The sequence below is a fragment of the Lates calcarifer genome, unplaced genomic scaffold, assembly GCF_001640805.2.
Source record: "Lates calcarifer isolate ASB-BC8 unplaced genomic scaffold, TLL_Latcal_v3 _unitig_5074_quiver_2940, whole genome shotgun sequence".
NCBI lineage: Eukaryota > Metazoa > Chordata > Actinopteri > Centropomidae > Lates > Lates calcarifer.
Genome location: NW_026117277.1, coordinates 1 through 16,408, shown reverse-complemented (window position 1 = coordinate 16,408; position 16,408 = coordinate 1). Strand labels below are relative to the sequence as shown.

Sequence of the window (16,408 nt, the reverse complement as noted above, 5' to 3'; positions counted from 1 at the left end):
CTTGTTGGGTCTGACAGCATCATGCATTAGGTCAATGGCAGGTCCCCACAAAGATAGTGTACAACTGTAGTGTGTGTGTGTGTGTGTGTGTGTGTCACAGAGAAGGGAAAGGTTCTATTATATGATAATGAGCCTTCCATTCATCTGCTATGATGCATTCATTCTAGAACTAAGTGCTTCTCCACAGAACACTCACCTAACCAGAGCCTGGACTGAGTAACACTTGTCTTCAGTGGGAATTTGCATTCATCTATTATCCAGCCATCTGTTTCTTTATGCTCTGTTGTGTCTTTCTTCAGGGACTTGGAGAGCTGACACAGAAGAGGCCAGGTAAGATTTCTAATTTGACCAAAGCAAATCTGATGACAAATGTTAGCTTTACATGTATCTAGACCAACTAACTTCTTTCATTTCTTTATATTTTATCTTCTAATCCTTCCTCTTTCTAGAAACTGTATTCATTTTCAACATGATTAGTTAATTTTCAAATATTATTTTGCATCCAGCAAGTACCTGCTTACAACTTAAAACACACGGAGAAATAACTAGGAAATATTTGGATGAACATGCAATAAATACAGGACTGATTCTACATCAGCAATGAGGTTTTTCTTCATAATTAAGACACTGACTTTCTCTTAGTATCCTGGGAAGGTGGACAGGAGATCAGATGTGTGATGGTACAAGACGTCCGTCACAAGCTCGTTCCAGAAATGAAGAGACAAAGGAGGCTCTGGAGCCTCAGAGAGAAGGTTAAGGTTAAGGTTAAGGTCAAGGTTTGTAACTGCACCACACATGCACACACAAACATACAGCACATACCCTTCATGGGCAGCATTGTGGCTCTGTGATTAGCACTGCAGCCCCACAGAAAGAAGATGCTGACATCTTCTTGATGTCTCAGTTCTTCTTTCTGTGTGGAGTTAACATGTTCTCCTGGTGCTTGCGTGGGTTTTCTCCGGGCACTCCGGTTTCCTCCCACACTAAAAAAAACATGAACCTTAGGTGAATTCAATAAATCACTAAAAAAGAAAATTCATTTGTTGGTCTTTGTGTCTGAATATACAGCCAGTTATACCACCCGCCTTGGTTTGATGGTTGTTTGGTTGGTTGGTGTAGATTTTCTGTGTTTTAATCTGTGTCAAATTTCCACATAACACATTATATCATGACTTGTTAGTCAAGCTCCTTTTCAAAAACAAATACTGTGACACTTATGGAGACAAAGGAAAAGACAAGAAGTCAGCCTGTCAATAGAGCTCTCATACAAAGTTCAACATACCAAATTCAAATGGAAAACGTGTTACTGTATATGTTCAAATATGTATTAAATGTATGACAAAAGACACCGTGCATTATTTTGCATATTTTGTTTCTTGTGTAAATTTTGATGTTTTATTCCTTTTAACTGTTTTTAATTCATTTTGATTACTTTTGTAGCACTTTGAGATTTTCTTGCTAAAATATAAAGTGCACTATAAATAAAATTTATTATTATTATTATTATTATTTGTCCGAAGCTAACACTGGTGATGGAAATGATTTTCCATCAAAGCAAGCTGTTAGAGAGAAAGACGTGCGACAAAGAACGAGTTGAGCAACAGGTGGCAGCATGTGAGGAGGAGGAAAGAAATAAGAAAGAACGACATGGAGAAGAAGTGACAGAAGAGAGAAAGTGGTTTTGAGTTGTAATATAAACAATAATGTATAAAGCTGACAGACAGACAGTGGTCCTCTGACCTCCAAGTTCAACAGATCAACAGTTAGACTATTCAATTTCTACAACAATAAACAAGGGAAGATACAAAAGGTAGCTAGTAAATAGTGTTGAGTTGTTGTGAAAAACCTTCCTGTATCAAAACTAAAAATCATGTGATCTGTTGATTGGATCAAGTAAATAGACGATGTAGAAAAAACCCTGAATATAACTGAGCTTTGGCTTTGCTGCCAGATAATTAGTAGTTGGACTACAGAAAATAAACAGAAATCCTATCTTTTGTCAGTTGGCCAGTGTCAATCAATTTGATTTCCATTTTTCATTGTTTGAGAGTCAGAACTAAACCTTGACTGAGTCACCAGATTATCATTGTTGTTGTAAAATTATGTGTGACATCACACCAATATACTGTTTGGACTGACTGGTCTCCACAAAGGCTGTGCATGTCATCTGAAAGATATCTGCTGAAGCTATGGCTTAATGTTTAATGTTGTTATGAGAAGTCTTCAAATATTTCTGGTTCATAATGAGACTATGGCAAGATAAATTAGACTGTGGGGGGTTGCCACAGTCTGGGTGATTAATGGAGAACACTGATATTAAAGTTAGAACCCATTATGGGTTAAGTTGAAGGACAATTGATTTGTTGGCAAACCAGCACTGCAGAGACATAAAACGTCTTTGGAATATTTGGTTACTGTAGGGTTTGTGATAATCACTCACCCTCTCTTCTAAGGTTATCATCTCAGCTTCTTAGCTGTGATCTATGCTGCCTAAAAATGTTCACATTGTTCAGCCCTCTGAACAATGCCTGCTCTTCTTACTCAACTGGCCTTGCTTTGAGCTTGTAATAATAACTCTGTGACATTGTATTTGTTTAGGGTTCTTTTGAAATTTCTTACTGTGTATATACATTTTTGTAATCAAAGCTGTTGTCTTTGTATCTAATGTATCTAATCAAATCAGGGGATGAAGAGACTGTCTCTGAATAGCTGGCCTGGTAAAAAGGGGATGTCTGCCATTACAGAAACTTTGACCCTTAGCTGTTAAAAGCATCTGTGATCACACTCCAATGAGCTTTTTGAAATGGAAAACACATTTGTAAACCTGTCCCCTGATTGGACACCAGAGAGAATGCAATTAGATTTTAGTTCTCCAACAAAATTCCCTGTAATGTAGCTTGGTGCTCTTGGGTTGCTTGACTTGCTTGAGTTGGACTTTTAACAAGATGCACCTGTGCCATCACTCAAAAAACAAACCAGTGACAAATGTTCAAAAACAAGCAGAGTCCAGCAAAATTCCTTAACTGCAACTAAACAGTGCCACAACTGTCGACGAGTGGGAAACAAGAAACACAGATGACCTGACCCAGACATTACAATACACTGCTTTTTACAATACAACACTTTCTTTGGATAAAGTGGTGAGTGGATATGATAGAACAAGTTTGTTGAGTGTTGTCATTTTCATTTCAGATGAATATTCCCTCACTCTACATTGTGAAATGAAAAACAACAGAGACAACAAAGCAGGATTACTGTGTTCACGTGTGGCTGAAGAATACCTACAGTCCAATAGTGATTTTGTTCTGTAGCCCAAGGACTTTGGGGGAAAGCCTGTCCCCATCCATTCACATGAGCACTTTTTGAATGAATTCTTAATAGTGTCACCGCACAAGCTTGAGCTGCAGATATAGTGCTGTCCACAATGATCACACCTTCAACAAAATTTCCAATGTCATCATGTCCATTACCTCCACCCTCCTTTTGATGACATAAATGCCCATCACGGTCTTCTCCATGTCCCTCTGAATGTCCTCTCCTTCAGTGTCCTGTTTGTACAGAGAAATTAGAGACTATGAAAACTTTTGAATGCCAATGTTAAATGTTAAATAAAACAATTTAATAAAATCTTTGTTGACAGTATGTGCTTTGCCATAATCATCTAGCTTCCACCCAGATATGTGCCAGCCACATTTTCTGATGTCTGCCTAGCATAGAGAAATGCTTGGATTTTAACCAGTGCAAATGTCCACACTGGAAACATAATATCATATTGGTGGCAGGAACCCTGAAGATTGTATGGTAAAACACATTGTCAAGAGTGTTGACCATTATTGACACACTTGTTTGCTTATTTAAAGATGTTGAAAAGGCTAGAAATTTTTGTACCTATTTTTATTGACTTATTTTTAAAAACGATATGGTCCTGTTTCACTTCCACAGATAGAGGAGAATTAGAAACATCAGAACTGGTCAAATGTTATATTGTATTCCACAGTCACAGTGCAGTGTGTTGTTATACATCTGATTTTACACATGTCAGACACCTCTGTCAGACATGGAAGAGACCTAAAGGGTTTTAAAAACTAAGGTGCGAGTGACTTTGGAATCTTACTGTAACCATGTACTTTTCTAAGTTACAATATATCTGACGAGAAAAAAACTATTACACTGACTTACCATATGCTCCCAAATTAGTAGTCCATCATCCTCACCAAGGTAGAGGCAAAGTGTCTTGAGAACTGTTGCCTTTTTGAGATTAACATCACTTGTAGCCTGTGTGAAGAGATTCGACCGATTAAAACATCCATAAACACATAAATAACTAGAAAAAATATTTCAAATTTCCAACCTGTTGTAACCTACACACTGACTTCCAATCAGCTTTGTCAAGTTTGATCTATATAGCTCAATATTATGTCAAACATACTGTAAAAGGTCATCCTTTTTTAACTACAAAATGATTGTGAAGTGTGGCCTAGTTGTTTTTTTTAAAGTGAGGTATGAACATGCTGTTTTAACTCCTGTTTATTCAGGGACATACAGTACAACTGACAACAATGCTGTCCATAGGTGCTTAGTACATCTACAGCCCCATCCTCTGGCCACTGAGCTAAGGATTGTCAACACCTTGCTCAAAGCACTTGAACTTTTATTGTCACCACCTGAGAAAACAGGATTGAACTGGCCCATATGGTATTATTGCCTTAACAAGACAATACATTTCCTTGGAAATGGGTTTTGGTACCTTGCAAATAATCCAGGCTGTTAATGATGATATAAACTGGGGCTTCATATGGACAATACAATTACACAGTGTATGAAGTATGTATGAAGAAAAATTCCATAACATTTCATACACAGACTTACAGATGTTTGGATAGTTTCTGCCCAGAAGCACCTCCCTTCCTCTGGAAAACAGATGTCAGCTGGGGTAAAAGACTGTCCAACAGTACCATGAGTTTGTCTCAAGTGGAAGTGTTCTAATCTGCTGGAATTCAGCATTTATCTGTTAGAAAGAAGAGAAATGACAAGAGACAGACATCATTGATTCAGTCATGGTGTAAGGCTATTTTGAAGTTGTATCCCATTAAAAGGATAGATTCTGATTTTGGCCTACCTTAACAACTTACAGTTTAGCATGGACATAAACAGTTCTTCAAATGATTGTTCTGTGCCTGCTGACCAGTGAAAAGGCAACTCTTAACTGAAACATTCACATTATCAACTTTATATGTCACAAGTTCTACTCTTAGCTTGCTGTAGAGTTCTTCTGCCCCCAAGTGGCCAAAATAAAGAACTGTTTCCTCTACGGGAGATTTTTTTTTCTCCAAATGTCGGTCATCTTTTGTGTTACCTTATCAGACTTTTTTTAACAGCTGCACACTGAAATTGCATAATAAGAAGAGGGGAAAAGGCAAGCAGGTCTTTACCTCATCAATGTGAAAGAATGCAGGCCACCTGGCTTTAAACTCTCCGGCTGCTGGGTTTTGTTTCACCACCTCACTGTTTCTTTGTCTGACATTCAAACGTTCAACTCTCACATTTTCCAGACTTTCATCTGTGAGGGTGTGATGGAGAATTTTATTCTGTGTTTTGATTAATAGTGCATGGGTGACATAATACTAATGATAGTGAACCCTTTAGCAGCTGTGCAGAGTTGTAAGGGGGTCCTCAGGAATATAGCTGACTATCTATTTGTCTGATTTTACTGCTAAATTATAAATGGCTGATGGTGTTGACAAAACTTGGGACACATTTTTGGCAACCACAAAATAAAACCCTAACCATAACCCTTTCATCTGGCATATATATTATAGCTTTTAAATGATTATTTCACAGTTGTACATCAAATTGAAATGATAAGATTTTGTCTGAGGACACATGGTTTTATGGTTAATGGCCTAGTATTTAATCAATTAAATTAAAAACTTCTAAAACAAACATATGAAAAAGAATTACATTGTGTAAAACATCCCTGATTTAAATAAGAAAATTAGATACATTTTCCAAGAAATTGGCACTATTCTTTGGGGGCTATGTTTTTGCCAAAGTCTGTGTGAAGGAGAAATACAGCTTTGCCGAGGCCTAGGCACACTCTGACCTGGGCCTTCCCTTTCTCACAGCGTATCCTCTGTTATGTCTCATAAGTCTGTCCTGCAGCAGCTGTGGCTGGAGGGAGAGGCAAGATATGCTGGGAAATGTGCGTGTGCCTCAAGGTCACTGGGCACTTGTCAGTTATCATTAGTCACTGACTTACTGTCTCCTCCAGAACTGTAAGTATCCATGTTTGGTCTTTGCACAAAGGGAATAAATACCTACCTCAGAGGGAGAGTCCCCAGAAGTGATGATGGCACTGCATGACATGATGTGTTATGGTTATTTCTCCTGGCCAGTAAACTCTACCGTTGCGTAAGCCATCCGAGTCTCCTGTGTGTTACCGAGTCTGTCTCATCATCCATCCTGCAGATTTCTCCAACAGACACCACACACAATACAGTGAAAGTCAATGAAATCAGAATTATTGTTTTAGTAATATTTGACCAATGTAGTCAAAGAACCTTAGCACTCTTGTTTCTATTCTTTCTACCAGTTACTATTTATTTTATTGTAGCCTACAACAGAGTTAGGAAGTCCCTATAACAGATATGTTCCTGTGTTGCAGAGGAAACTCAGCAATATTGATGAAAAATGACATGCTCTGACTGTCATTGTTTTACATACATTCAAACTAAAACTTACACAAATATTACACAATGTTATGGCATCAGCCATCTTCTATGGAGTGGCCTGCTGGGGCAGCAGCATCTCAGCAGTGGACAGGAAGAGATTGGACAAGCTGATCAAGAAATCAGATCAGCTCTGTCCCCCTTGACCCTGTGGAGGTGGTGGGAGAGAGGAGGATGATAGCAAAGCTATGATCCCTGATGGACAATGAGCTCCACCCCATGCAGGACAGTTTGACAGCACTGAGCAGCTCCTTCAGCGATAGGCTGCTTCACCTAAAGTGTGTGAAGGAGAGGTATCGCAGGTCCTTCCTGCTGCTGTCAGACTCTACAACCAGCACTGCTCCTAGTTCACCACATACTCACATGGACATTTTCACTAGGTTCTGCACTTTAATTAATCCAAAACAGCTGCTGTCATATATATATTCATTGTGTGCACCTTCAAAATGTGCAATATCTATATTTAGTTCATTTTCTGTCTCTATGTATAAAGTCCAGTGTATGTTGCTCTTCTGTTCATATTTTTATTACATTGTCATGTGTATACTGTTCTTATGTGTATATTTTTTATAGCATTATCTTGTTTTTATCTTGCCTTTATTCGTATTTATGTCTTTTTCTATCTTTTCAATCACTTATGCTGCTGCAACAATGTAAATTTCCCCATTGTGGGACTAATAAAGGATTATCTGATCTTATTATCTTATTTATAGAAATGATGCTGGAGAAGCCACATCATCTGCCTTTGTTTGTGGTGCAGTGTAAATACAGCAATATTATCTGGAAAAACCATCTTTGTGTTCATTGAGAATTTTTTTTTGTTGCACTGAACTCTGGTTGGCACAGCTGTTGGAAATGTCCATGCAGTCCATGTGTATATTGCATTGTATGGTATGATCAGAGTATAATTGATTTACATGTTCTGTTACTTGACATGGTCAAGCTTTTCATGTTTTGTCTTTGTGTGACCAAGACTTAAAAGTAATCACAGTATTAGAACAGAGTAGAATAGAATAAGGGAATTAAGTGACTCCTCTGGCCTTATGAATGTTTGTCCTGTCTGGTGTGTTCTGTTTGTTGGGCGATCAAAGTGGAACTGAAGCAGTAAAGTGCACTTTTCATGATGAGCAACTGCATGCTGCTGTAAGAGCTGCTCTGGACAACTGAATCACTAATGGCAGTATATGGAATACATGGAGGTAAAATGATGTGGTATAGCAGGGATGATCTGTTGCTTCTGTGGAATATGGATTATCCAGCACTGAACCTGGACAACTGGAGAGAGCTGATACCAATACACCTGGGCCACGATCACAGGAAGAAAGCTCAGAGAAGGAAGTGGGGGATTGAGGCAGAAGCTGAGGAGACTCACCAGCACACAAAAAACTTCACTGTTCCTCTCTGTTATATGACAGGCCAACTTTAGGGATCTACTCCAAAACATTCCAAAATCATTTCATTTCAGATTTTCCCTTTACTGAGCCATATTTATTTGACAGCTTTGTTTGCTGTTGTTAGGGATTCACCTCCAAAAGCCACTCCTTTTGTTACAGCCTTAGATTCTTAATGCATTGTATTTACTTGTTGTTACTATGGTTTAGGCAGCATACTAACACATCATATTGTCTTATCCTCCATAGGACAAAAAACAAGCAAACGTTTGCCTCTGGAGGGAGCAGGCTGTGGAGCTGACCCCACAGCTTGGGGAGCACCTGAGACTGACCCATCTCAAAGTCAAGGTCTCAGGTTATGGGGTTCAGCTCCATTCAACCACATATACAAAGCTTGAGGTATAGTATAACACAATGAAAAGGCTTAAGTAATTCATTTCTTATTTAACAAATCATGTCAGTGCACCAGAGATAACCTACAGGCTTATGAAAGAAATCAGTGACTTTTTATTTCCCATATGCACTTAACCTTAAAGCTACTAAACTAAATGTTTTCAAATTGACAGGAAACAACTTTTTTTCTAATTGCTGTGACTTAAATGAAATTAAATAATGACAATGGTGGAAAGACAACAGTCTTCCTTAATGTTAGGGAGAGATTTTGGTTGTGGTAACAGGTGACCAATGTATCTGACAAGATGATAGCTCATGTTCTTTTCCTCTCAACAGGAGGTCAAAGACCAGTGCTGACTCAGTCACTGTTGTTGGTGTGACAGAGGAGCAGCCAGGCATGTCCACCCTCTTGATGGAGGAGGGAAACATGGTGAGGGTGGATGTAGATTCTAAATAAAACATGTATTTTCTCTTTCATTGTTTAAATATTTTTCTTGTCTCACAAAATGATCTCATGTTTCTGACTGTCCAAACAAGCAGCATAGTTTGCTGAAGTCATTTTTATCTGTAAAAGATTACTATCAAATGTATTTCATTCTCAGTCAACAAAATTGTATTGCCATGTGCACAAAGAAGAGAAAAATGAGGTGTGACGTGTGAGCATCATTGGGGATTAGACCCCATTATTATGTCATCATATTTGAAAGGGGATGAGGCTGTGTTTGGTATAGGAAACCCCCCAGGGTCTAGACACTGGTGGTGGTGATGAGATGAAGAAAATACTGAACATCTGAATGTGATGATGATATTATTATGTGTTGTCATATGTAGCAAATAACAGTTATTCGTCTAAATTTGAAGGAGCAGTTGTAGCAGAAACAGGAAGAAATGACAGTTTATCAATAGAATATACAAACATGCTTACAAATTATATCATATCTCACGCATGACCCTTTTTATTATGTAACTTGAAATCTCTAAATAATAAGATATGCCACAAAAATGGCTGCAACAGAATATGGAGTCAAGTAGTCATCTGTAGTGTTTGAACTTGACTTTTGTAAGGCAGGGCTGAACAACGTATGTTACCATCAGTCATCATCTGTGTAGGCATCTCTCTGTCACTCATTCTATGAAGGTGTTACGGTAGGCACAGAGCCCAAATCATACTGTGTGGATTAAAAACTGCAGTGAGGATTCATGGGTAAATATCAAATGAATGCAGTGTGACAGGATAGGGCAACAACAAATGTAACATATTTTATGCTCATAAACAGATGAAGGGTGACACATTTGTGAACCCAGAGCTTTTGACATTAGAACATGGAGTACATGGTGTCTTTTGTTGGACAGCATTGATCTCAGTGGTTTCTACACAGAATTGTTCAGCCTTACCACCAAAGGCTTCTCACACAGTGGTTAGACTTGATCTAATGTGCTCAGTAGTTCATGACTCAGCAACTCCAGCAGAGCTCCACTCCTCATATCATATCAACATGATCAGTTCAGGTGTATGTTATCCAACATTTGAATGTGTTTTTCAAAATGTAATTCACCTGTGTGACTTCAGGTGAGAGGAGTAACATGGGAACAATCACGTCATTAGACAAGGCCCATGTGAAAACCCTGAGCTTCAGTTTCACACACATTTTACCACTGGAGTTCTAAACAGTGTAGGACTCATGTCTGTACCCAGAGCTTTAGATTAGATCAAGGCTAAGTGCACAAATGTGAGAAACCTTTAACATACATAGCAGCTGACACCCCACACTAATGATTAAGATGACTAAAATCTGGCCTCTCCTCCAGGTTAATTAGTTGACGTGCCTGTGGCACCTGAACTAATTGACCTGTTTTCCCTCTCTATCTGTTCTCTTTATCTATTGATGAAGAGACAGGTGGGCAGTTGGGGGGGTGGGAGGAAAGGAAATGAAAAGGAAAGGAATAAATTCTTATGAGATGCAGAATAAACATATCTCAGTTGGGTAGAGGTCAACAGTCCAAAAGATCCTTTAAACTGCAGAGCTGTTTTCAGAGACACAGTCATTCTGTCCAGGGTTCATAGTTTGTTCTGTCATGATGCTCTTCAGTCAGTTGTTGGCACAAACCAAAACTGTCAACAGAGCACAGTGTCAGCATGAAGATGGACTGACCTTTGACCTTTCCAGTGGCTGTAGAGCTTCTGCTTTCAGTCATCTGGTCAGTGTCAGTGAACATGGAGGACACAGAGGTGCAGAGACCTTAAAGAGAAAAACAGTGGGAAACTTTCTCTCTGACATTTCTTTAGTTCTAAATGCAAACTGCATGCACCAACAGTGTTTCTGTTGTTTTGATCATCAGGAGATTTGGTATGGCAGGAGTAGGAGAATAAAACTGCTACCTTTAACACGTGTTGGAGGAGGAGCTTGATGTTGCAGAGAGGAAGCACACAGTGCCATCTCACATAGTTCACTAGCTTGTGGAGCTGTGCAGTGGTCTCTACTGTGAAGTGGAGAATCACAGTGAAGGAAGACCTGAAGGAAGAAGTTCATGTACATAACTTTATTAAACTCCTAACTGTGACATAAAAGTCAAGAGCAACAGTATTACTGTAATATGAACAGATGAATGAACAAACATCAAAAAGTCCTGTTATATGACAAAAACCAACCATACCTTCTGCTCTGTTGTGAGGAAGCCTGAGCACTGAGGAGGAACAGGGTCTCTGTGTGGTCCAGCACTGATGACTCTGCTGTTGATCAACAGTCAGGATGGTGCTGTGATGACTGGTCTGTGGCAGGATGATGTCTTGGCTGTAGTCAGCTGATCCAGTGTCTGAGAGTCACAGAGAAGGTGAGGCAAAGGTTGGCAGGAGTTCTCTCATCGTCTGCTTTGAAGAAAGACTGGGACTGGCAGGAAGTAGAACATGTCTCTGTGTGGTCCAGTACTGATGGGTCCACGTCAGACTGACAGTTAAGATGGTGTTTGTGGTGTGTGGTCAGTGGCAGCAGGATGACAGAGGGCACTGGGACATTGGGTGGATGGAAATGTGGGGTATCAGCTGTTAGGTATCAGAAAGTGTGTGTTACATTGAGAACACACACTTTCTGATGTATTCCCAGTATTGACAGCTGTGTACAAAGCTGTACTGCTACAGTGCAGTACAGCTTTGTACACAGAAACATGTACATGTATATATACACTGTAATGCTGTATATATACATGTAATAGGTAATAGGTTTTCATCGCACCAGAATGGAGACATCTCTGTGGTTGTGAAATGAAGATCAGGTCCAGCAGTGTGTTCTTCTCTGTGGTTGCAGCAGTGATGAGTTGTGTGTATCCTCTAGACTCAAACAGCTCCAGTATCGGTTTGCCTTGCCTCTGGATAAAAGATTCTCGTTAAAGTCACCGCAGACAATGATGGGGATGACAATCCAGGATCTCCAGTGAGTCCAACAGGCTGCTCAGGTTTAGACAGGAATGATCTCATACAGTAGTCTGGAGGTCTGTACACAGCTGCAATCAGTGCACTCATGGGAGCTTCAACCTTCAAAGCCACAAACTCAAGGTCAGTTACATTATGAACATACTGTTTCTCACGAACCTGAATGTTGTCTTTGACATAAACAGCAACTCCACCACCACTTCTGCTGGCCATCTGTGGGAACTTTGTATAGGACAGGTGTGTGTTGCGTTTTGAACGTGTTGTAACCTTGTAGGTGGAGACTCAGCAACAAAGGAGCCCTGTAGGTGAGTTTCTGTGAGACACAACACATCTGCTAGACACAGTTCATGATGGCTCTTTGTGTCATTAACATGAGACGGCAACCCTTCTGTATTGTGGTGAACAATGGTCAGAGGTGTCAGGCCTGCTCAGTGTTTGTGTGATATGAAGAAGAGGCATCATGTTGTCCAAACTGACTTGTCTCATGTTCTCTCCAGTGCTGCAGTGATTTCTGTGTTGGCATAGATTTTACTCTCATCCATGTCCAGTAGGTGCAGTCCACTGAGAGAGGTCACTCGACTGATTGCAACATAAGCCATGCCGGGTTTAAAAATGTGCTTCAGTGAGACGACAGCTGATGTTCTGGTCATACCTTGAACCTTATGAATTGTACATGCAAAGGCCAGTTTAATGGGAAACTGTCTGTGAACCACTCCTTTCTGTTTCAGCTTCTCCTCTGCTCTCTTTATGTACACAAGGTTATCATGTACTCCTGATGCTCTGTTACTGCTGTTCCTTCCAGCTGTTTCATCATCCATCTTTAGTCCAAGCTTAGTGACACGTGAAGATCCATGTTGTTGAAAGGTTACCACTCTGACTAAAGTAGCAAATGAACCATTGACTAATCCTTGAGACACATCAAAGTTTCTAGTGAGCATAACACAAGCACCTTTAGCAACTTGCAGTGTGTCTGGTAACTCATTTCTGCCTCCTTTCACTGGTTTGTCTTGCTGCATCATTCTGCCAGATCGTGGCTCCTTTTTATAGTCATCAGCATCAATTGTAGTGATGTGACAGTGAAGCTGAGCCAGTGTTGCAGAGTTGTGTGCATCTACTTGTCTATTAGTAGCAAAAATGTGCAGGACATCAGTTGGACAAAGTTGTGGTTCAGTGACAGCTTGTGACAGCAAAGCTCTGTCTGCGTCAGACAGCTCATCAGACTTTTCCTTCACACGGATCCTGTTCAACTCTGCAAAGGCAACATCATCTTTCTGACGCATAATCTCAGTCAGAGTGATCATCTGAAAGTGTTCCTGCCACAGGTCAGTCTGTGATGGGTCGTACACACACAGAGGTTTAGACTGTCGCACTGGTGGGAGCTGATAAAAGTCTCCAACTGCAACTACTGACATTCCTCCAAAGGGTTTCTGACTGCCTTTGATCTGTTTGAGTCTCGCATCCACGTAGGCAAAGAGGAGCTTTGACACCATAGACACTTCATCAATGATGATGATTTCAGCATTTAGAAGTTCTGCTCTGACCTCATCCAGCTGATCACCCAGTCCTACAAATGGAGGTTTCAAACTTCTCGGCAGCTTGAGGAGAGAGTGCAGTGTAGTGCCAGATATATTAAAGGCTGCAGTTCCAGTGAAAGAAGTCAACAGGACAGTGGGCCTTGATATGTCAGCCTCTTCAGCATGTCTGGGCAGTTTGCTCAGTATCTTCGATGCCTCTGAGTAGATGCATTTGATGAGATGTGACTTCCCTGTGCCAGCACCACCGTTGATGTAAAAGAACAGCTGCTCTGGATTCAGACCACAAACACGTTTTATGCACCAGTCTCTCACTGCATAGAATACACAGGCCTGCTTCTGGTTCAGATTCTGGTACATGTGACATAAAAGCACAGGATCAGTGACAGGGGGCTCTCTGATAGCTCTGGCCTCTGTTACAGCATTAGCCTGTCGACTGTAGTCTGGGACATTTTCTTGAACATGATCTGGCTCTGCTGCTTCCAGTTCATAGATACACTCCAACCTGTCTGCTTCAGATTCAGGTGCCAGGTTACACCATTCATCAATCAGTCCTCTGTTCTCCTCATACTCTTCAACAGCTTCCTCAATCTCTTTACTGTTCATCTCATAATTGTCTTTGTTTCGTTTGACAACGTCTCTCACGGGCTCAGGAAGGTCAGAACCAGGCAACTGCCACGTAGCCGCTGTTATAGAAGGACTGTACGTGGGTAAGAAAGGCCTTTTCAGTTCCTGATCTGAGCGGTAAGGAATGTATAGTTTTAGAAGTGTTTCCATAAAATTGCTCAGGATGTTTTTTCTGTGAGCAGCAGTGAAATCTGGATGACGGCAGGCTTATCATTTTCAAATCCCATGTCATTTAGCAGGGGCAAAACATTTTTACCTTTTCTCTGCTGACAAACCTGCATGTGGACGCAAAGTCAGCCACACATCTGTTCAAACTCTGCTGTTTCAGGTCTGGATTTGTATTTGTCGGTCAAGATGGTCAGTGGGTTGTCATCTGTTGTATGAACACGAAGCACGTGAACACTGTTTCATGTGAAGGCCACAGGCACGGCTCACACACTCCTGAGCACTGATCTCTCTCTTTTTGGAATAAGCCTGCATGACCTCTCTCATCTCATCACATTCATTGACATGTATAAAGACCAGGTCTTTATACAATACGCCAAATTTTGTATCTACATATAACAAGATATATAGATATATATATAAATGCACACACACACATATATTTTATCTCAAACAAATTGTTTTTAGCCTTTGGAATGAATGATGTTTTAAACTTAATGTCCAAATCAGTTCTGTGAAAATATGGATCTCCTTAAGTTTCAATTAGTAATCAGATCAGGTTTTGTCCAATTACAGATTTTTCACTGTTTATGCCAAACTTGATAAATATATTAATCTATAAATGATTATTGCCAAATGCAACAATCAAATGATGTTTGGGAGAGAGACAGGACAGACAGAGTGTGAGAGCAGAGAACCTCGCAGAGTCACAATGAAGCAAGATCAGGTTTGCTGTTACCAGAGTTTCACTTGAGATTCACAGTGTCCATAAACCAGAGATCTCCAGTCAGACTCTCTCACCAAGTCTCTGAGGAATTTAAAAATAAAAACTGGTCTTAAAAACATAGTTTGGATTGTGTTATTGACTGTTACAGTAATCATAGATTATAACTGTGGCTACTGTCATTCAACATTGTTTAAATATTCAAGGGCAATAATAATACTCTGCATAAATGATAAAGAAAACATCTTGTTTACATGACCTATGCAAAGCACTGGCAGTCATATCTTGCTGATGTCTTCAGAGCATCATTTGTGAGAGGAGGAAGTTGAAATGTGTTTTTCATGCCACGGGCCACTAGATGGCAGCAAGAGACTGCACATTAAGCCAGGATCAGTCACTTTGACACTTGATGATCTCCACTTTGGCAGGCAGAAAAGCCTCCAGGAAAAGACCAACACATTAATGTAGCTTGGATGTGATGGCGGTCTACGAGCTATGCCACACGCTTCACCTTGAGATGCATTTACAGCTACTTTGCCTTTATTCACAGAGCTCACTGTTTGTGTGAGATACAAAACGGTTCTTCATGGTTCTTGATTTTTATTCTTCGGACCAACGGGCTTGCGCTGCGGTCCAACCTAGATGTTGCTGTGTACACACTGTCACAGACTCACCATGCCAGCTGAGAGAGAGGAGAGATGCGTCCAGTGAGGTCAAAGCTGAACAGGAATATCATTTCAAGACATTTTTTTTAGAGGCTTTTACTAATCAACCATTCTGTTTTTTTCTGTTTTTTTGTTTTAAGATCAGGGTTATCACAGATTTGTTGATTAAAAGATGATTCCAGTGTAGACTTACAAATGGATATTCAGCCTATGTAGGAAAAGTTTTGAGAGCAACAAAAAAACAAATTAGTGAAATCAAAAACCTATGCAATAGGCTGTTAAAATAAACAAATAATATAATATGAAGGCCTTACGTATCAGTTGTTTTTTTTGTTCTGTGACAACACTGGCTTTTGAAGGGGGTCACAATAGATAACCACACAGTCTCAGTAAATAAAACCATGATCTTTACCCTTATCCTAACCACTCCCTACCACATGCCTGGGAAAAGAAAACAAAAGTATGTGTCACAAACTTGGAAGTACCGTCATATCTGTAACCATTGAGGAGTTGGGAAACACAAAAGTATAGTAAATTGATTTAGTAGATTTGTATCTTTGGCTAGGAAGGTCATATACTCATGGGAAAAAAGTACCTCTGGGTTCACCTGTCAAATCTGGTGCCCATAGCACCACCTACATTAAGGTCAAGTTTGGCAAAATCATGCATGAAAAGGGGCCAAATGGTCTTAAACGTGCTCCTAAACACTTTCTAAGGGGGATGCAACTTGGTTTCAGGTCGCTGCCACCTTCAAAG

General features: G+C 40.1%; 1 long non-coding RNA gene across 1 annotated transcript; it reads right to left on the bottom strand.

Moving 5' to 3' along the window:
• Positions 1–10,139: 10,139 nt before the first annotated feature.
• LOC127140828 (uncharacterized) lies at positions 10,140–11,374 on the bottom strand. Its single transcript, XR_007811313.1, has 3 exons — positions 11,168–11,374; positions 10,893–11,025; positions 10,140–10,752 (listed from the first exon to the last, which is right to left on the bottom strand). It is a non-coding gene; the product is annotated as an uncharacterized LOC127140828 (long non-coding RNA).
• Between the last annotated feature and the right edge of the window lie 5,034 nt (positions 11,375–16,408).